This window comes from Egretta garzetta, unplaced genomic scaffold (assembly GCF_000687185.1).
Source record: "Egretta garzetta isolate BGI_Z169 unplaced genomic scaffold, ASM68718v1 scaffold46, whole genome shotgun sequence".
Taxonomy (NCBI): domain Eukaryota; kingdom Metazoa; phylum Chordata; class Aves; order Pelecaniformes; family Ardeidae; genus Egretta; species Egretta garzetta.
The window spans coordinates 8,127,034-8,149,186 of NW_009260268.1; positions in this window are offsets into that span (position 1 = coordinate 8,127,034).

Below are 22,153 nucleotides of genomic sequence, written 5' to 3' on the forward strand. Positions count from 1 at the left end.
GTAGAGACTTCGTGTTTAGGAGCTTTGATATTTCTTCCATTTCCATGCAACAAATTTTCCTTTTGACTGGAACAAATTACGTAGCTCTCACTGCAAAGAGAAATGAAGAAAATGTCAGGGCTACCATCCAAGGTGGAATTCAATTCCTACCTTTTCTATTATGTAAATGTGAAACAGAACTATTATCTCTTTGATGGAGGCTGTACTTACTGAACATAAAGTAATACAGTTCAAGTGAAATTGCTAATGATTTTATATAGAATTACTGGTAGGGAAAATAACCTTTTTGGGAAAATATGACTTACTAAAAGATGATTCTCACCTTTAGACAGAAGTATAGTTACTATTATTATATACTGAAATAAATAGCTTTATATTCTTTTATGCTGAGTATTCAGTTTTAAACCCAATCGTTCACATTATCTAGCAGATATGCATCTTTCCTGCAGATTGTTTCTTGAAAACTCAATGCTACATATATATATATATATATATATGGGTTGCTCTAACACTAAGGCTTTCTAGAGGGAATTCTTAGGTAGTTAAATGTATTTCTTCTTATTATTTTTCCAGCATCTTTGCCTTTCCACTTCATGTCATGTTTCCAAAAATTTTAATAAAAATAAATATAAGTTAGTTGGATAAATTTTGAATGTTTTCAATGTTTTCATTCTTGGGGGGGTGGGTGTGGGGTGTGGAGATATTCTCTAACAATAAACTGTTTTCCTTCACACCAGAAGGAAGGGATGTCATCCAAAGAGACCTGGACAGGCTGGAGAGGGGGGGGGGGGGGGACCCCCCGGGTTGGACTAGATGACCACTAGTGGTCCCTTCCAACCCTAAACATTCTATGATTCTATGATTCTAATATTTTCTCTGTATTTTGGCATAATCCTTGCATTGAGCCAGCAGTATGGTTCTGTTCTGAACTTGACTGGCAGTTTATTCTGCTTAATCAACTGTCACAAGATAGGCATTTAATTTTCTGTAAATCTGAGTCTTTTTCAGATCTGTCAGTAAGCTGTTGTCATCTTTTTCATATATATATATATTTATATCTTGCTCTGAGAAGGTTAAAAAATGCAGTAGTACAAAAGAAGGTGATGGGCCTCAACTAATCCTAGAAGGGGAAGGAATTAGTTTAGTTTGGGTCAGATCCTTGTGATGGCAAGCACTTCAGAGAAGAAATTTAAGCCCTCTTCCTGACGCTACCTTTTCTGATGAGTATGTTACTGTGAAAATACTGGATTATCATTAATCTTCTTGTACACATAAATAATCGAGAAACGATACATTTCATCCAGAGCCTAAACCACTTTAACAGTCAATATATCAGTGCACAACCAGCTCTGAAGATTAAATAACACTGAAGTACCTCAGATCTGCTTTATCTTTCTCCAAATCTACTCATCTATTTCCCCTCCTCCACCGATGGTCCTCCAGTCTGATCTGAAACCATGGCTCTGGTTGACCACACCTTCACAAATCACTACCTGTTTCTTTCTGAAGCTAACTAAAGGGACAAAGATTTGGTCTTTTTCTGTGTAATGAAAAATGAGAATTCTTCCTTTGAGGCTACATCATTGACAGTCAATTATCTTTTCAAGAATAGGAATTAATTTTCAGAAAATGAATGTATATGCTTAAATGTGCGCTTCAAAAGATGTCTAAGAAAAGTGATGAGAGGAATTAATTTCATTGTAGGTGGCCAATACTTTTTTAATAAGTAAACTCCTGCAGTTATTTCCCTTTGAAACTGAAGTATACCTGAACTTTTTGAGGAGCAGAGAAAGAAGGTTGAAACAAAATCATGTGTATATGATGAACAGTGTGAATTTCTCACATCTGCTTTTTGTAAGCATGAATGGCTTCTTTCTTCTAATTACTTTGATTCTATTCATTTAGGAAATGTACAGTACCTCAAAGCAAACTTCATTCCTTTTCAAAATACTTTTTTTTTTTTTTTTTTAAGAAGGCTGGTATATTCCTAATTTGACTAGTTTCCCTACTTGACCCTGGTTGCAAAGATTTAATTTTCTAAAATATTGTACACATAATAAAACCAAAATTCCTTTCCTTTCTACCTCATGCACAGAGGTCCACACTTGTCCCAAGCTTGCTATTTGTCCCTGTTTTTGATGAAGCCATGCATAATGTTACAGTAGTCACAAGTACAGCACCTTAGAGATATAGTAGTTTATTATAGTATAGAGATATAACAGTATATTATAGACTGAAAGGCAGCGGAGGCAGGCAGGGCACAGAATCAAGTATCAATATCTGCCTGCTAACACAACAACACAGCCTGCCGTCATGGGCAGATATACAAGCTGGGCATTGTTTATTATTACTCAGAAGATATCTAGTATTGTAAGTCTGGATGGTTTATCATATTTTTATTCTATGAGACACTTTTGCTAAACATGCTAGGGATGACAACACACCTCTGTTTGTATATAGTATGACCAAATACATTCCTAACCATAATAAGTACTTTTTTTCTTTAAGAAAAAATATTTTCTATCCTCTTAACTTGTTATATGCTAGCTGTCAGCATTATTTTTTTCCAAATCATGGGTAAAGACAGCATTGGTGAGCCAAATCCCCAAGAAGGGACATAGTATATGCAGGCAAAAAAGGTTCTGTAACAATATCCTTATGCTGTAGCATTGAACAGGACCAATTTAAATCTGTATGCACTGATGTATATGATTGTTTATTGTTTGGGAGAGTATAGAAAATAATGGGAAGTGGTGGAAAAAAAGAAAGATATTAAAATAATTTATTTAAATGAAAACCAAGTACATTCAATTGTTTTTTCTGTTGTTCCAAGAGTGTAATTACTGTTTTCTCTAACATGCTTCTAACATATATAATCTACTATAAAGATTAGTGATGAAAAGAATGTGTAAGTGTCAGACGGTAAGTTCACCTACACTTACCAGCTTACCAATGATTTGGGAGCCTACCACTGGAGAGAAAAAGATTGCAGAAACAGGAGACCAAATATAGATAGAATCACTGAAATGGTAATTTTCAGTATTTCTGCTCAAATTTATTCTTCTTTTCTTCTGTCATTACTTATGTATCCAATTCTATGTGTCTCCTGTGATGAGATATATTCTTTCCAGGTCCAGAAGCCAAACAGTATTAGGTACCATACAACTCAAATCCAGAGATTATTTTGACTTTAAGTACTGATAGTCCAAATGGACAAGGCAGAACACAATGTTCAGAAAGTTAAGAAAAATTCCATCCAATGTATATGAAAGGAATGAGCCTTTAGCTATATTGTGATAGTGTACGAAACTAAACCATGCCAATGCCTCCAAAATTTTCCAGTGTGCTTACGATACTGTGACCTCTGTACTTTTGCTTTCTGTTGAAGGAGCTTCATCAGATCAAATGGTTTTATCACCTCACCTAAAACTTTCAAATTTGTACGTGTTACATTAAGAGGATAATACTTCATATGCCTGTTTAATCTAGTTTATGTATTTACATATAGAACACTTCTTGTAACTTACATAAACATACAAGCTACATTTGTCTGTGGAACAGTCGAGAACATGGCTGTATGTTTGCTTAGAATAAAATAGTATCTGAAATACTGGATAGATGACAGAGAAATCATGTACAATTATTATTAATTCTAGGAAGTTCCTGAAAATATTTTGTAACTAATTTCTGCTCCATCTCCATAAGAATCTCTACTTTTTCTTAGAAGCACTGAAGGACTGCAGGCTACGTAACCCCGCCTGTTCCTACACCAGCTAGTATTCTTGCAAGGACAGCAAGAGAGGCAGTTTCCCCTCTATTATACATTATTGTATAAAAGAAGATCAGTTCATCTGTATTTAGGAATATGAGTAGTAGGATGGTATGCAATGGTTCAATGCACTGAACAAAAAGGAAGGGAAAAAGGAAGGGAAAAAGGAAAGTTCCAGAGATACACTTGTTTCCCTAAGCAGAAGGAAAACAAGATGAATTGTTACCATCCTAACTTATGCTCTGCTCTAATCTTGAGTGGCAAGACTATGTGCTTCCATTTGCTCGCAGCAGACTGTAAAATTTTAGTGTTGTTCCATGTCTTCTGTGATGCTCATAACAGAAAGACTTGACTGAACTGCATCTGGCTTTAGGTTGTCATACAGACTACAGCTAACAAAAGAGGCCTTGTATTCCAGTTTAGTTAATGTCTCTAAAAACAGATTTCTTCCTAGTTTTGGTAAATACAAGGTAACATGCTTTTGAGAGCTATCTAGCGTGACTGAAAAATTCATGATCTTCTGCATATCCTATTTCATATCCCATGCATAATAATTAGTTTCATTCATGTTAAGTAGGTAGGTCATTTATGAAGTATGTGCATCAGATAATTGCAGTTTGAGTAATTAAATCAGGTTTGGAATTTCTGCTCTCTGTTTGCAGTGCAAGGATTCATTCAAGTACTTGACAAATACTGTACTGTCAAATACTGTCATAGGAATTAACACCTTATGTGATTTTGGAAAAAGCAGTTGAGAGAGATCTAAATCTAATCAGTGTGCTTGCTGCAAGAGTATTAGCTTATTAGCCCTCTGCGGCATCTTTCTGGCTATATGTTCATACAGGAGATTGGACATGCTGTAAAGAAATTTCCATATATGCTCATGTGTATGATCAGAAAGTCTGGTAGTGGTGGTATAAGGGTAAAGCTCTGGAATTATCTTTGTTCTGTATTTTTGAAAACATAATATTTAAATATGAAATGGAAATCAGCGATGGTATTAGTCAGTGCCTTTCTAATTAAAAAGCATAATCTGCAAACAAATCACAGAGTATTTTTGATGATTTTATTTAGTGCCTAACTCCTCACATTGCATTGATTTCTTATGTAGGATTCTGTTTTGGCAAAAGCATTTAAAAAAAAAAACATATTTTGGCAAGCTGTTTTGAATTTTTTTTTTAATGAAAAAGACAGGTTTGTAAATAAGATATTGCTGGGCTTGTGAATAATCACACAGTTTTTTCTTGTGTAGATAGAATGGGGATTGCAGGCTGACAGCCACATCCTAGAGGAACTCCTGACTACTTAATTCTTCTCTTTTCCTCCTCTGTCTACTTTTGTTTCTAATTTTCCTTTAAGCAAATCTTGATCTCTTGATTCCTTTGTACACTTCACCTAAGTGAGCAAGAAGGTTGTTAGTGTATGTTTTACATGCATTGTAAGATTTGCCTAGGTTGTTCACATCACTCCTCTTAGCTAACACTGAAACTTCCTATGTTTTCTGCCATCATTTAATTTCAAGTGACATTGAATTTTATTCCATGTCTGAATTAAAAGGGCATACTGGAAATATTTTTTAATATATTATATATAGGAGGGAGCAAGTCGTCTAAAAAAATGTTCTTTTCAGCAACAAGTTCATAGGAAGACTAGAGAAACACCAAACAAAAAGAACAGCATTTTTTTTTCCAGAGATCCCTTTCATTTTAAAGCTTCCATCTGAGGCTGTCCAGATAAACAGGAGTTCACATCTGTAATGAGATCACAGAAATGCTCTCACTTCAAAATTTTAGTAACACTCAAGCAAGTATTTTTTACCTATTTCCACCCAGTTTTCCAAAACATGCCCAGTAGCTCAGGTAACCAAGAGTCCTACAGTTTGACCAACACTAGTCTTTCACAGCCTGCCAGGCCAGCCAGCAAAGAGATCCCAGAGGCCTTGCACATAAATGTTTTAAGAATTGAGGAAGCCGTGGACATTGGGATTGCATGCACAATTAATTTTGACTATTTGATGCAGACTATTTTTTTCTGCATATGCAGTACACAGACATTGTGCATACGTACATTGCCAGGTACCCAAGGGGACTGTGGCAAAATAGCAAAGCAAATGACGATTTGCTTTCATTAAGTGACAAATTTTAATAAAATATTTCCAATTTGTGTATCTCTAACCAAAACCATAAAATTAAATGCTAATCTTAGACACTGCTGTAAAAATGTGATTTATAATGAAAAATCTTAGTAGATATTCTGCTGATCACAGAAAAATCTAGTAAGAGGTTGGGTGAAACCTAGGTTTATTTCCTTCTTCTCTTTGGGGTAAGCTTGCTTCTCTCAACTCCTAACAGTATGTGTTTAAACCAGCTATCTGCATGGGCACATGATTTAAAAAAACCAAAAACAACCCCACAAAACAAAAACCCCACCAAAATCCTCTTATCTGACAGGTTTCCAGGACGGATAGCCAGATATCTAATCCTGAATGATCAGCTACCAGCTTGCTATGTCCCTCCTAATTTTTTAAAATTTGTTTGGTTTTTTTTCCCCCCCTTACAAATGGATCAGCATTGGTATGATGGAAATAATTTCTAGAATATCCACTAGAATCCATGCCAAAATGTTTGTGGGAGAACTGGAAGACCTAAGCTGAAGTTCCCTTTCTTTCTGGTTCAGAGCAAGGAGATGTCACTTAGGTTTTCTCATCCTAAAGTGTTAACTGTTGGGTAAAAGTCAGTAAGAACACTGGCTTTACCAGTCTAGCTAGCCTTTCAGAAACTTACTCCAAGCTAATAAATTCAAATAAAATCTACAAATTGTTTAAGGATAGGAAGTAAATATAGATTTTTTTTTTTTTTTTATGAACGAAGATAATAGAATTATAGACTGTCATAATGTTATTTTTATAGACACTTCACAACAGTAAACCAACATTTTTAAATTTTACTATATTTGCTCTTGATATCTCTTGTTACTTTTGACCATTTTCTGTTAATGGTAAGAGGTATCCATGTCATTATTGACCTTTTAGTCTGAAGAAGACGCTCTTTGTATGAACAGCTTCATGCTCTGTTCTGAATACCTCAGCATTTTCTTTTGTAGCAGTATTATACTTGGTCACAAGTTTGCCAAAGTAAACCTGTTGTGGGACACAGAAATTATTTCTGAAGATCTATGAGCCACAGAATGTGACCATGGGCAAAATATAACATCATCTTTCTTGTGCCCGTTCTTTAAATATAAATGGACAAAGAAAATGTGTCTGGTGGCTAATGGCTTAGACAGGTGTACTCTTTGCTGGGTAAAAAACTGACGGGATGGCCAAGCCCAGAAAGTTGTGGTGAACAGAGTTAAATCCAGCTGGTGACCGGTCACAAGCGGTGTTCCCCAGGGTTCAGTATTGGGGCCAGTCTTGTTTAATCTCTTTAGCAATGACCTGGAGGAGGGGAGTGAGTGTACCCTCAGTAAGTTTGCAGATTACACTAAATTGGGCAGGAGTGTTGATCTGCTGGAGGGTAGGGAAGCTCTGCAGAGGGATCTGGATAGGCTGGACTGATGGGCCAAGGTCAATTGTATGAGGTTTAACAAGGCCAAGTGCCAGGTCCTGCACTTGGGTCACAACAACCCCATACAACGCTACAGCCTTTGGGAAGAGCAGGAAAGCGTGCTGGCAGAAAAGGACCTGAGTGTGCTGGTTGACAGCTGGCTGAATGAGCCAGCAGTGCGCCCAGGTGGCCAATGGCATCCTGGCTTGTACCAGGAATAGTGTGGCCAGCAGGAGCAGGAAAGTGATTGTGCCCTTGTACTTGGCACTGGTGAGGCCGCACTTTGAATATTGTGTTCAGTTTTGGGCCCCTTACTACAGGAAGGACATGGAGGTGCTAGAGTGTGTCCAAAGACGGGCAATGAAGTTGATGAGGGGTCTGGAGCTGAGGGAACTGGGGTTGTTTCACCTGGAGAAGAGCAGGCTGAGGGGAGACCTTATCGCTCACTACAACGCCCTGAAAGGAGGCTGTAGTGAGGTGGGGGTCGGTCTCTTTTCCCTGGTAACGGGTGATAGGGTAAGAGGAAATGGCCTCAAGTTGCACTAGGGGAAATTTAGACTGGATATTAGGAAAAATTTCTTCACTGAGAGGGTTGTCAGCATTGGAACAGACTGCCCAAAGAGGTGGTGGAGTCACCATCCCTGGAGGTGTTCAAAAACCATGTAGACGTGGCACTTCGGGATATGGTTTAGTAGGCATGGTGGTGTTGGGTTGAAGGTTGGACTTGATGATCTTGGAGGTCTTTTCTGACCTTAATCTTTCTATGATGCTATGATCCTATGCAGGAAAAAAAAATGGAGTGAAAGATATTGTCAGAATTGGTTAAAAATTAGTGAACAGCAGTATCAGAAAAATAACTGAAGGGAGGTGATAATCATGAGTTCATATGCTTGTTAACATATGCACACTTTTGGGTCTAAGAGTAAAAATACTGGATTGTACAGTAAAGAAAAAAAAAGTTTAACATATTCTATCTTTAAAATTGCCACGGCTTTTCAAGAACCTTTTGAATCAAACTCTTCTGTGATCTTCAGTACCTTCAGTTTAAGAGAATCAGACTTCTCTATATGTGCTACACAAGAATATGAAACCCTGAATCGTTCGTGCCTTAAAAAAGGTAATGCCTTGCCCTTCATTTTTTAGTGTCATTAGAGTCATGCTACATCAGTTCCATACCCTTCTGCAACAAGGACATGCAGCGAGAAAATCCTTTTAATAAATGGCCATGTAAAGAGCTAGAATTAATCTGAATGCAAGATTTTTTGTTTGCTTTTTAAGGTTTTAGTATACTGTACTTATTCATAAGTTAAATACATCAAACCTTAAAGGATATCCCACCTTTGCCTCTCCAAAATTAATGTAATTTTTAAAGTCCAATTTTCTATTCAAAATAATAATCTATAATATATAAAAAGCGCTATAAATACACACATACATGCATATAGATAATATAGATATCAAGTACTAGTTATATGAAATGATCTATCCTTAGACAGATTTGCATGTGTGTTTGTAAGCTACCTCTCAAATAGTCAGCTTCTGTTGTGCCTATATACTGACTCTTATCAAAGAAAAAAAGATTTTTTGGTTTTTTTTTTTTTATGTTATTGTGTGATGAAAATAAATTGTTCTGGGTGAGGTGAAATATGCTATTTAATTCAGTTCTGTGTACTTTTTGGTTTTACTTTATGTAAATATAGGAATTTAACTTTACAATGCAAAATTGGGTTAGTCTAGAAAATGTGTAGTAATGAAACTTTCAAGCTCTATTATTATCTGTCATTTTGGTTTGGTTGGTATAAAGCCACATTTTCAGCAAGGATTTACTTGATAATAGAATTATTTTAGGAAAACTTAAAGCTAAAACTTTTCCAGCTGTTAGCTAATTAACGCTGTGGTGTTATGCACTTCTGCCGCGAGCTAGTTAAATGGAAAATGGCTTAATCTTAGCTTGGTTTTTCACTCTTTCTGTATCGAGTTACCCCTAGAGCTGATGTGGGCATAGCTTGCACTCTATTCCTAGTCTTCAACAATTTATTGAAAATTGGGGTTTTAATCTTGGGGTTTTTGGTTTAGTTTGGTTTTAAGGGAAACTATTGCAGTCCTGATCTATGAGATTGTTCTAAAGCCACTTCTTTACATTAATATTAATAACTTCTCTCATACTGTGCTAAGTATGCTATATTGCTGAGCAGAGACTCTGAATGTTTTTCATCAGAATTTAGTTAATCTCTTTCTGAATTTCACTCTCTTGCAAAGAGTGTTTCCTTTCTTGCTGAATGCATAGAATCATAATTTCATTATTGATCTGTCCTTTCGAGAGATAAATTCTAATAAGTGGAAGAAAGGTCCTGGGGATAGAAGATGAAGAATATGAATATGCACACTTCGTTTTGCTAATTGTTTAACACAATTTTTGTCTATAAAATAAATGAGCTTACTTCATTGAAATTATAATAAACTCCACAACCCATACAAGAGTGTGAAAAAGGCTACAGGCACTTTTATGGCACCTTTCTGTTAGAAGGCAAACTTGAAAGTTCGAAGTGCCAGATTACATACTTAACTAAAGTTTATAGTTTTCACACTAAAACTGGCTATCACCTTTCAGAAAGCTTAGTAAGTTTACTGTCCCCTTATTTTTACCAAGTCATCTTCTGTGGAAATTTTGTTCGATTCATCAGGTAACAGCATGACCATGTTCTATGTCCACACACAGAAATTTGAAGCTTTCGTCTCTCTGTTAAAGGTCTTTTTCCTTCCCATGGATTTATAGAGAATGAAACAATTGATATTTATGACCGGCAGCCTTCAAAGAGTCAGAGGTGTTAGGAAGAGGGGCTATTCCAGAGAGCAGGGAAAAGACCCAGCACCTGGTTTCCCTGTTCTCCAGAGCAGTGAGCTAATAGCTAGGCTGCAGTCACAGTTCTCTCTTGTTTAGAGACAGGGTCGCTTCTCTTTTTCCTCAAAATAGCCTACGCACTATGATTAGGATTGTCAAAGTAAAAGAAAGGTAGACTGGAGTTCCTTCTGAAGACCAGAGCGAGTTGGTCTTCCATTTAGTGAATAATTTAACCATTTGGTTTTAATGCAAAAGGTAGCTGTGACCTCTTGATTCACCCTGTATCTTCAAAATAATGGTTGGTTGTGCTGGAATTAAGATACGGTTAGACATATAGATGATAAACCCATTTTATAACAGGTGTCTAACTTACTCCTTAGTTAGCTTAAGCTTGGCTGGAGTGAGTCTCAGAAACGGCGGTAGTTATTCCCAAATGGTAGGTGCAGTGTGCTGCTCCTGCAAGGCTTCCCCTTAGAGGCTTATATTTTGCTGTTCAATAACAGTGAAATCAAGGGCCTGACTTTGAATTTAGTTAACTGCAGCAGTTAACTTTTAGGCACTGCAGTACTGCTTGTGTCAGCAACCATGTAGTTTTTTGAAACAGCAGCATGTTACTACCAGTCAAATACAAGTAATACTGTATGACACAGCAGAAATGTAAGTTATATGCTACAAAAATGATCATGGTATAAATTCAAGTGTTCAGTTCTGTATTCATTATCAGCGTGTATTTGGACAAATTATTGCTGAGTAAGTGGGCGTTTTGTCTTGAGAAAGGTGTCTCTCAATTGCAGTAGCACAATAACAGTGGTGCTAAAATACTTCCATCAGGTTTATATTCAAGTTATTTTCTTTTTTGCTGATACATGTTATTTATTTATTTAGCAATATATAAATTAATGGTGGATTACTTCTTGATACAGATGGTCATCTGTGCCCCTCTCCTTTCCCCAGCCCCAGTGAAGATAATGTGATATCATGCACTGAATCTTACTCATTTGAACTGTTGCATTATGAGTAATGTAGCAAAGATTTACATTAAATTAACGTTCATAATTTACCTGAAAAAAGAATTCTAGAATTTAAAGGGAAAAGTAAAAAATCTGCTTTAAAAAAAAGTAAAATAATTCCCAATAATTATTTTTTAAAAAACAGAATGGCATATTTTGGATTTTTAGCATTTTTTAGGCTTTTCTGCGTCTTTTTTTTGATGGCTTGCTGCTACTTCAAGTTGTTCTTTATGTAGAACTGGAATATCATTCAGTAGTTTTTTTCAGTAGATTTTGAGGACTCTTAATAGTACTTTAGAAACATTTTTTTTTTCTCCCAAATACTCTGTTGCAGTGATTATTTTCACATTTGGTAATTGTCCAGTACATTAAACTGATGTGGAGAGATGTATTGCTGTTGTACTTTTAACCTGATTGCATGCATTTCTGCATTTCCAATTGCTACCCCTGAGAAACTGGCCTCCTTGTAATGTGTATCAAGAACTTTTTTAATTTCCCAGTGACTCTCACAGCCTCTTTATTTGATTACTTAATTTCATATTTGGTGTTATATTGCTGGGTATATATATACACTGCTTTTCAGAGCCCAAAAGGCTGAGAAAAGTTCCTGAGCTGATGCCTCAGGAACCCCCTATGAGAATGCCACTACAACCTCAGCTGTGAGCTTCCTTTTTGTATTTTTGATAACTTTTTCAGCACCAGGTAGCTTGTCTGCACTGGAAAAAAACCCTCTTAGTTACCAGGGTCATCTTGAGATTGAGAGGCCAGGACATAACTTTCCTGTGAGGGTTTTAATTTAATTCATTTAATCTGAGACATGAGTACAAACTTCTTGTACTCCTAGGAGGGAGAGACAAGTGTCCTGGCAGAAAATAACCAAAGAGCAAACAAACAAACAAAAAACCAAACAACACCCCACCCACCCCCCAAAACCACCCAAACTAACTGTATAGTGGTTATTAAGTCTCAGAAGCTGGTTCTTCTTTGGTTTAATCAAATCTGGAATATGATCTTACAATACAGACTCTTATGAAAAATCAAATAAATTTATTCAGTATTTCAAGATTTTTATAGCAGATGTTTAACAGAGTATGGTAGTTGCTTTCTAATTATATTTGGGTTTTTTTTTCAAATGAATATGTAAGCCAGTATCTTGTGTCTTAGATTACTGAAATGCTTTGTTATTTTAATCTAATGTTATCAGAAACATCCTAACTTCATGGTTCACATTAATCATTATGTTATAATGTATTGGATGTTGTAAAATAAAAAAGTTGCTTTAACAAAAATATGCAAATGTAAGATCGTACTTCATTAATTTTTAAACATACACTGAAATGACTGACCAAAATATGGATTTTGGTCTGTTGACTTTATTATAGCAGCAGGCAATGGTTATATATTTGAAACAGAGACTTGCACTGTATCTATTTGGTCTGTTCTTGGTAACTAAGAAAGGTTTCTTCATACTCTGAGGCACAGGATTAATTTGAATTGTTGGACTTTGAGGCTTGGATGCCTATTAGGAAAGGAAACTAGCCCTTTACCGCTGACTAGAATTACTCTGAGCATGTCTGCATGTTTATCTTTCTTACTTAGCACCGGAGCACAGATAACCTTAAAACCCCAGCACTGTCATATTATAAGCCATTTATGATAGAAGAATGATAGATGATGATGCATTGGACCAATTCTCAAAAGGGCAAACTAAACTGTCTGGGTGACTAGAATACTACTTAATCTTTTATACTTTACCTTTTCCTGACTGTGCATAGCAATCAGAATAGAAGAGAATTCCCAAGTCACCTGCTCCTCAGATCAGAAGGTGATTGTGGCTTTGAGTAGATATTAAGCAGCCACAGCACTGCCTGGTCAGAAAGAGCAAGTGTACTAGCCTTTTACTTCTTGAAGATCTTGGTCCTCATCAAGCACTCTCTACAGAGGAATCTGGGAGCAGAGTATCAAGACAATACAGGTGAGTGATGGAGTGCCGCCTCAGTGATGGAAAGTATTTCTTGTACTTTGCCCTAGGAAAGGAAATTAATTTCTTCATGTTCTTGAAGTTATACCTGTAATCGCTTTTGCAAATAAAACCAAATACATGCTCAGTCAGGAACACTGTAAAGTTTCTCCCTAAATGTGAACAAATGCAAACTCTTATGGCACTGATACCTATTTACTTCCTCTTATAGAAATAAAGAATCATGTGGATGCTTTGAAATACTGAGAATGAATGTAGCGGTTTGGAAGAGCAATACTGCAGTTTCTGTGGAATAAAAGTATATACCATATTAGTGTTGGACTGTAATTAGATCCTAAAGATTATGGCTACTTCAGTGTGATTGTCTTGCATAGATACACTCTGTTCTTCAAGAGCATCTGAGGGCAGCAAGACCAGATTTAAAAAAATTATGAGATTATATGGCCTGCCCAGGCCATAAGGCTTTTGTCTGGATCATCAGCCAACAACTATTCAGAAAAGGTAGTCTTAATTAAATCTCTCACCAAATTGTTGGACTGCCTAGTCCATTGATTCCCTTTCTTTTGTAAAGCAGATTTGTTATTCAAATATTAAGTGACAGTAAAGCCAAAGAAAGGAAGTTATCAAATATTCTGTAATTATTTGAATTGTATAGTGACATTCTGGATATTTCACAATGTGTTTGTTGCCCAGTTAGAAGAAACTTTGTTCTACTATAAATTCTGAAATATGTTAGTTTAGGTTTTACTGCAAGGGAAGTTCATAAAAGACAGCCACTAGCACTAAACAGAAAGGGTGACAGCAAGTATTAGGCTTTGGAGCTGTTGTTTATAATACAAAAGAACCATAAACCAGAAGCTGGACCAGACCTAATTCTATTTCTTTAGTGTTAAATGCTTTGCCACGCTTGCCCTCCCAGCTCTCCTCAGATCTATGCAGTTAAACTATTATCGTGAAAACTTGTATAAAATGTCTTTTGATACTTAGGTGTTTTTTTTCCAAAATAGCTATTTTATGAAGGTATCTTCCCAAAATTCATTCTTAATGAGTATAGCTTAATACAGCTAAATTTTATTCACTAACACATTTCCAGATGCCAGCATAGCTCATATTTAATGCTGTGAACAATACCGCAACTTTCTCTTTCTAGTGATTAGATACCAGTGACTCTGAAGCCTGGCATGTGTGGGCTCTCTCTCTTCCCTGACTCCAGCCCATGTCCACCCCCTAAGCTTTTCCATCTGCTTGAGTGAGCTCAAGAGACCAAGAACTGTGTGAGAAATGTTCTAATCTGAAGGGACAGTCTGCTTGGCAAACTTGATTTCTTTGGGAATGCGGCACATATTGTGAAATGGGAGTTTATTATGTGAAATACTGTTAAAGGCTTTCAAGCAGGCTTCAGTGGTTGTTCTCTTCCAGGCAATAAAAATGTTTGTTATGTTTACAATTTCCTGAGTAGTTCAAGCAGCAATAAAAAAAAATGGAAAACCTTAAAATAAGGTATCTCATCTCACCTACTTAACAAACTTTCTAAAGAAAGATACAGATCAGAAGTTATACATGTCATAATAACACCTATTTTATGTCTAAAATGAAGGGAATTCAACAAATCCTATTTCTGTAATATGAATTGTATGAGCAATTAGTTACCTTGGCAAGTATGTGATTTTATCTAATGTGTTTATTGACTTAGTTTCATGTACAGAACTCATTGAATTAAAAGGAAATTCTGAAGGTGAGTTTGGACCTTGCAAAATGCCAAAATTTCAGTTCAACAGTAACACTGTAGAGATGTTCAAATGCTTGCCTATTTTACATGATGAAACTACATTTCTCAATATTGTGAAGTGCAGACATTCTGGAGAAAACAGAGCTTCCTCTGAAAAATGAGGTGTTGGAGACCCCAGTGCATTTAATATATTGGCTCTTCCCTGCATGAATGCCCAGGAATTGTTCTCTATGAATTAGCTGTTCTTTCATTGGGGGCAGTAAGAGGTTCTCTCTCATCTGTCTTACTGCTGTTTTAATGAAATAAATACAACTTGATTGTGTCTAGAGCTTCTTACCGATGCCAGATTTGGCTGAAGCTGGACAATGACTTTAAAAATTGTAGGATTTTTTTTTTTTTTGAAAGTAGCTAGATTACAGCTAGAGAAAGGACTTGGCACATCACTTAACATCACTTCCTTAGGAAACCAAGCTAAGAAACATCCTTTTATATTCTAAATAAAAGCAGTAGCAAGCTACAGGGAAAAGTGATGACAACTTTTTAATCAGTATTTCCTCATCAATGTTTCCTGTATTTCTTGGAGAAAATACAGCATGTGTACAGCAATAGCCACATCAGGGAGATAATTGTTTTCAATTAACCGTAATAAAGGGGCTTCAGAAGTCTGAATAAAATAATATGTAGCCCTAAGTATGTATGTATTCTATGTCTGGTCACTTTGTGCACCTATACGTTATTTTTTTAACAGTGGTAAGCTACTTTCATGCACTAACTCCAAATGTAGTGAGTAGCTACAGTCTTAAATACTTTGTTTTTTGATGAACATTTTTGAAGAGTCATTCATTACGATGCATAGAGTATGAATACTGTGAAGCATTCTGTATAACAGAAGATAGTAGAACCATTGGACTGTGAAGAAAGGTTCTATTGTTTCTACATTCTATTGCATCTGGTTTTGGTTGCTAATTAATATTGATTTGTATTTGTTTGCTTTTTCTACAGTAGCAATTCATAATTTAAACTAGCTTTCTGTATGTGTGATAGCAATGTAGAGACAATCTTACACATTTGATTTGTTTTACACATTTGACTTGTTTTACAGTACTAACTTCAATATGCATACTTTTAAGACAAAGTTTGTTTTGCATGAAGCTGCATGTGGAAACGAGAGTAAAAGGAATATAAGACACAAATCTATTTCCAAAGCCTGTAAATTGGACAACACAGGTTTAGAAGAGATACAGATGGTTTTGATTTTGAATAATTTTCTAATTATTACATGCTATATTTATAACTCTGGGGATTTCTGTGGGTCTTATGAAGTCTTAGAATTGCCATAAAAATAATTATAAATGGTAGTTAAGGTAATATTGCAAAGATGAGAAATATTTTGTTAAAATAACAATTCAAAATTTTGGTTAATGTGGATGAGGAACTTAGCTTATATGACTACCAAGATACTTAAAATGTACGTTAATATTTGATTAAAAGTATTTTGTTTAGTTGCTTAAAATGGTGTTTTAAATCCCCTTTTCACTAATATAATCAGCTGACCTAGATGCATCTATGTTTGTGGCAAATGCCTTCTGCTTAGTTATATGAATATTTAAAAGAAACTTAAGAGAAATTTAAAAGAATACAGAAATAGGGAAGGCACAAAAAGATTTCTCAAACATACGTTTTATTATTTGAAAATACTTTATATGTATCTGGAAAGATGAGTGGGTGTGTTGCTTTCACAGAAGTGAAGAAAGCTAAGAAGTAGGTACTGATCTATACAAAATTATTCATACAGCGTTTGCAGCTTGTAAATGTTAGAAGAACTGAAAAATTAGGAATTATTCATCACAGCATATAACTTTGTTTTGGTTTTCATCAATATTGCTTTCACCCAAGGGAGCTATGACAGAGCTTTAACCTCAGAATTTTAGTCCCTCAAAAGCTTCTTGTTAAAACTGAGAGTAATTTCAAACTTCTGAAGCTGCATTTGTTATAATTTGTACAGATAAATTTCTGGTAAGATTTATTCCAACATGATTCAGAGGCAAACTGACTTATGCTCACATCTAATTTACCTTCCAAAGTCAAATAACAATTTGCAATGCTTCACACAGATTATCAAGTGTGTATTCTGAACAACAGAAATGTCTACCTCAATCCTTATTTGGAAAAGCTTTTGTGTTCAAGACATTACTTATGCATGCTTATTTGAGTAAGCAAAACTAGTCTTGAGGTGGCCAAGATACTTTTACTTCTTTGTAATCTCATTCTGAAGAACATGGTGTACATTGGGTATGCTGCTGTACTTGTGTAGATCTACCTTACCTAGTTTAGATTCCACCAATCTGATGCAATGCTAATGACACAGAGCTCTGTGTGTGCTGAGAACTACCTTAGGTTTTACAGCCCATGCTAATTTTACTGCTTGTTGCTAGAAGGATCTCAGTCAGGAAGTAGAGACAGCCTGAATATGTCTGTAGGAGTCGCCCCATTAATATGATTTTTATTTGTCATGCGATAGCCTTGGTATCCAAGACAATTTTTATTGGCAGTATGTTTTTGATTTCAGAAATCTTCAGTATAGATTGCTAATGAAAGACTTTGCTTCTGCTCTTTTCCTATTGTTTACAGTAAGTAGACTTCTTGTCCCATCTGGAAAGATCAAACATACTTATTTAATTTCTGAAGAAGGAAAGGGAAAGAATAGTTCTGATGCTGATCACTGTTTTTAAAGTAAAATAATGCAGAATGAATTCTCTGGGACATAATATCATACAGATTTAAGGAGGTCTAGATGTATTCAGTGACCATCTGTCACTGTGCAAAGCAAGCTTGACTTCTGTGCAGTTGAGTTTCTTCCCAAGAGGACTGGGAATCGTGGCCTGGCAGTGAAATTAAACTGTCTGGCTGGTGCAGAAGACGAAGAAGGGAACAGGCACCAAACTGTTCAAAGCTCAGGGACTTTGATGACTCACAGTGGAGCTAGTAGGTGTTTTGATCGTGACTGACCAAATAAAAGTATGTGTGTGGGTTTTTTGTTTTCTCTTTTTTTCCTCTGACCTATTGATATGACAGGCTATATGTAATGCAGGAAGTCTCCAATCATTTCTACAGGTCTCTTCTGCTAACTTTTTGATGTTTCTGTGTCCAACCTGTAAGCTTCTTCATGAGTAGAACTATAACAGGGGTACTTGAGACTATTATAAGACTCAAATATAAACTTAATCTCAAATTAAAATCAAATGCATGAATGTTCCATGTGTGATTTATATGAAAAATCTAAAATACCCATTTTAATGAAAATTAGTACTTTCCAGCAACAGGGGAAAAAAAAAATGCAAGTCTGACACCAAAACCACCCCAAAAACCCAACCCAAACCAAAAAAACCTACCCACCTCCAGTTATTCAAAAATTCAATTAAAGACTGCTGGAATGTATGTTCATTATATTGTCAGTATGTTTTAAGCAGCATAGTGAGGACTATTTGAGGTAAGCTTGTTTATGGTGTGCAACTTTTAACACTTTCTGAATATTGCATTCTGAGGAAATAATTAAAAAAAATACTGTGAGTTCAGTCATTAAGGCAAGGAAGGAACTCTTCTTATTTTACTCAGGTCAGCTATTCATAACAAATAATTAATCACATATATTTGCCAGTTATTTGATTTCATAATTCAGAGACTAGAACTTTATGAAAACATAAGTCTCTGTCAGTTTGTGTGAAATGAGCATAGGATGTTAAAACAGAATTTAATTTTTATTCAGTCCAGACAACACTTTGGAAATAAGGAACATTTCCTGTATTGTCTGAGAAAGGCAGGTACAGAAACCATTGTTACTAATATTCTGATAGATGCATGTAGACCTGGAGATTTCATGTTGGTAACCTTCTTCCCAACTGGTCGTAACAGTAATATTGTAGGACTAGTGATATGGCAAGCTATGGGGTACATATGAAAAATATGTAAAAAATTGTGGATCAGCTTCTGCAACACAAGAGCTTGTGTGTGTTATTCATACCTGTGATTTTAAGAGATTGTGCATGCAAATTATGCACTCAACTACTGTCTTAGCCCATTTGCCTTCAGCTGAACTGGACTTGAACAGAGTTTAAAACCAAGAATGGAATTTTGTTTAGGAAGTTTAGGAAGCATATATGAGTCAAATAAAGGATCCCCTTCATTCCCTTCCCACCCATCTTTTAGAACTGGCTGTATGTTTTTCATGGCATAGATGTCAACTGTTGTATACGATGTTTTTTAAGTAGTGACAACAATGATACTAATGGCTGTGCTATTCCCCAGGGTCACCAGTCCCATATCTGTTACTTACTATCATGGCTGTCTGAAGACCTTGGCTCTGGGAGTTAAAAAAGCACAGATTTTTAATTTTTTTTTTCTTATCGTAGGCTAGTTAGGTGTATTGTTTTAAATATTGCCACTGTGTTTCCATTTCTCTGCATACACAATAATTGCAGCTGCAAGAGGAACACAGACTGACACTACTGAATATTTAAAAAAACCAAAACAAACCCACAACCAAGTTAACTTGATTTCATGTTGTTCTGATTTTCTAGAAATCTGGGTACCAAGTTTGAATTTAACAATGCTCAATTGATTGTTCCTTGGGTTGAGAAAATACTCTCATTTGCAGAATTGAAGACTATACTTTTCAGGTATTAGGCATGTGTTTCCCCTGTAATCAGCAAAAATTTATATGAAAAATGAGAGCTTACCACTAGCAACAAATGAAATAGAGAAAGAATATGACTGTTGCATCTTTCTAAGCTTCAGAATTGTTTCACCATATATTTAGAATATATACTTTAGAGAATGACATACTGACCCAAATGTAGCTAGAAGGATCTTCTTCTGTATGCCAAAGCCATTTCTCCCTGCTGACTAGATCACTTGCAAGTTATTACACAGAGGGAAACAGTTGAGATGAATAAATCTAAGCCATACACTGCCTGAATTGGGTAACTAACTGGAGAGGAAACCCTGTGCCTTGAATGCCCACAATACATAACAGTGTAGATCACAGGATTAATTATAACATTAAGCAAGATATTTCAGTGGGTTTCTTAGAAGGAAACAGAAAGTCTGTGCAAAATTCAACTGTGCATTTTTGGAAATGGAAACACTTAGCCAAATCTAAGCATCTGGCATCAACACTTCCTTGAAGAGAAAAGAAACTGAATATGTCTATTGAATGCGAGAACAAAATATCTTTTCTGCCAAAACCAGTACAAATCATCAGTGCCAAGGCAAAGTGCTTTCAAAAGTTTGGCAGGGGTCCACTAAGACTTAATTTAATCAGATATAAGGAGAAAGTAAAAATGTAAGGCTGTTATTTCACATTAATATTTGCTCACATTAGCTAAAAGGAAGCTCATCAAACAAAACCTCCACATGCTTAAAAAAAAGTTTAATTGATTGAACTGGGTTGTAATTTGTCACTAAGCTGTTTCCCTTTATTCTAATTTTGATAGCAATTCTTGGAAAGCAATGCTGATATTGGCTACCAACAGACAATTCTTTGCACTCCTATCAGTTGTACAGCCTAGTACCTGATGAAGTCCTCCTTCACCTCTAACTCCATTTACAGTAGTTTGTTAGGTAAGCGTCTTCAGGAACTAACTGTCCTGAGAGCTATTAAAGTTTATTATGGCTGAAATGCAAAAGACCAAAGAGCGCAGCACATTATCCATGCCTCAACAAATACATTTAGATATAGATAAGTGCATATGTTCCTAACTGGAATGGAACATTTTAGTGCTCTTTCTGCATGTTTGAACTTACAAAGATAAAAAGCTGCTATGGAATAGACCAAAAGAACCAAGTTGTGGGACAGGACGACATTAATATATGAGGGAGTTTGAGGGTCAGGGGCTCAGTCAGAGTATTGGTAAGAAAGGGGGAGTGGGAATAGGTGAGTGGTCACAAAATAAAATATTACTATGCCAAGAAAAAGAATCTGAATGTTTCTTTTGCCTCCTGGTGCTAAACAAGCTGAGAAAGACATGCTTAAGAAAACGACTATTTCACCCCACTGAAAATCATAAATTGTTGTGTGTGCCATATCTTCAGGTTTCCAGTGCTTTCCTCTGACAAAACACAACACTGAAAAAGAAATTTTCTTTGGTTTTGCATTTAACTATTTACTCTGACCTTATATGAATATTTAGAATATATCACTTCACTAACAGTTTTAGCATGGCCAAAACATCCAATATAGCTTCACAATTTATAATATTTCTGACAAAGTTTCATTTCTCATATTTTAAAACAGTTCTAGAAATATCACTGGGGCTGCACTGAAGTAGTTCAATTACCCCCAGGTAAGAAATGAGGAAACCTGTATTTTAACATTTTTTCCATACACTGATGACACTTGTTTAAAAAACAAAACAAAACAAGCCCCAAACACAAAACAACCCACTCCCCTACCCCAACATCACAACAGTTGTGGTACTTCACAGTTTCAGTATGACAATTCTAAGGAGCTATTTAGTTATGAGATAGCAATGCCTTCATTTCACAGCTTGAATAGTAAAATAGATTATTTCTTTGCTATACTGCTTTGGAGAACTAAAAATATATATCTGAATTTCAGTAATGCACTCAGGCATTTAACCACTCATTGTCATGATATCTGTGTATTTTATTCTCTTTGTATTTCTTTTCTTTTACTCAGTCTAGAATACTTCTGCTTGGCTCTAGAATTTCACATTATTTTAAAGTCAGTGTTAAGTATTTTGTTAATCTGTGCAATGTTATAGGATACACTGATGCTCCAGAATTAACAATGTTTTACTATTAAAAGAAAGAGGAAATAAGTTTCACAAAAAGTTTTGATTTAATCTGTACGTGAAATTGGCCTGTTTGGTCATATTATTTGCTCTAGTTTAGAATTTGCAGGGTTTTATTATGGGCTACTTTTTTGTTAGCATGTTTTTACTTTTTCATTGGTTTCATTGCTTCCTTTATTAACTGTTTTTATTGTTTGTTTTGATTGCTTAGATTGTATGCAACTGCATGTGATACCATGAAAGGTCTCGTGTCAGCTTCCCATTTATACAAGTTTTCACACTATCTTTGATGAATAATATAGTTTGTGTCTGAAGCTATTGAGGATAATGGGAATATATATCTTGCAGTCTTTTAATTAAGTATGAAGAAGTACCCTTATGGAAAGTATTCATAGTAGTTTCAGTATTTAAGGTGAGGTTATTTTCCTGTTTCCTGTTCCTGAATAGGCCTAATCATTATGGGTC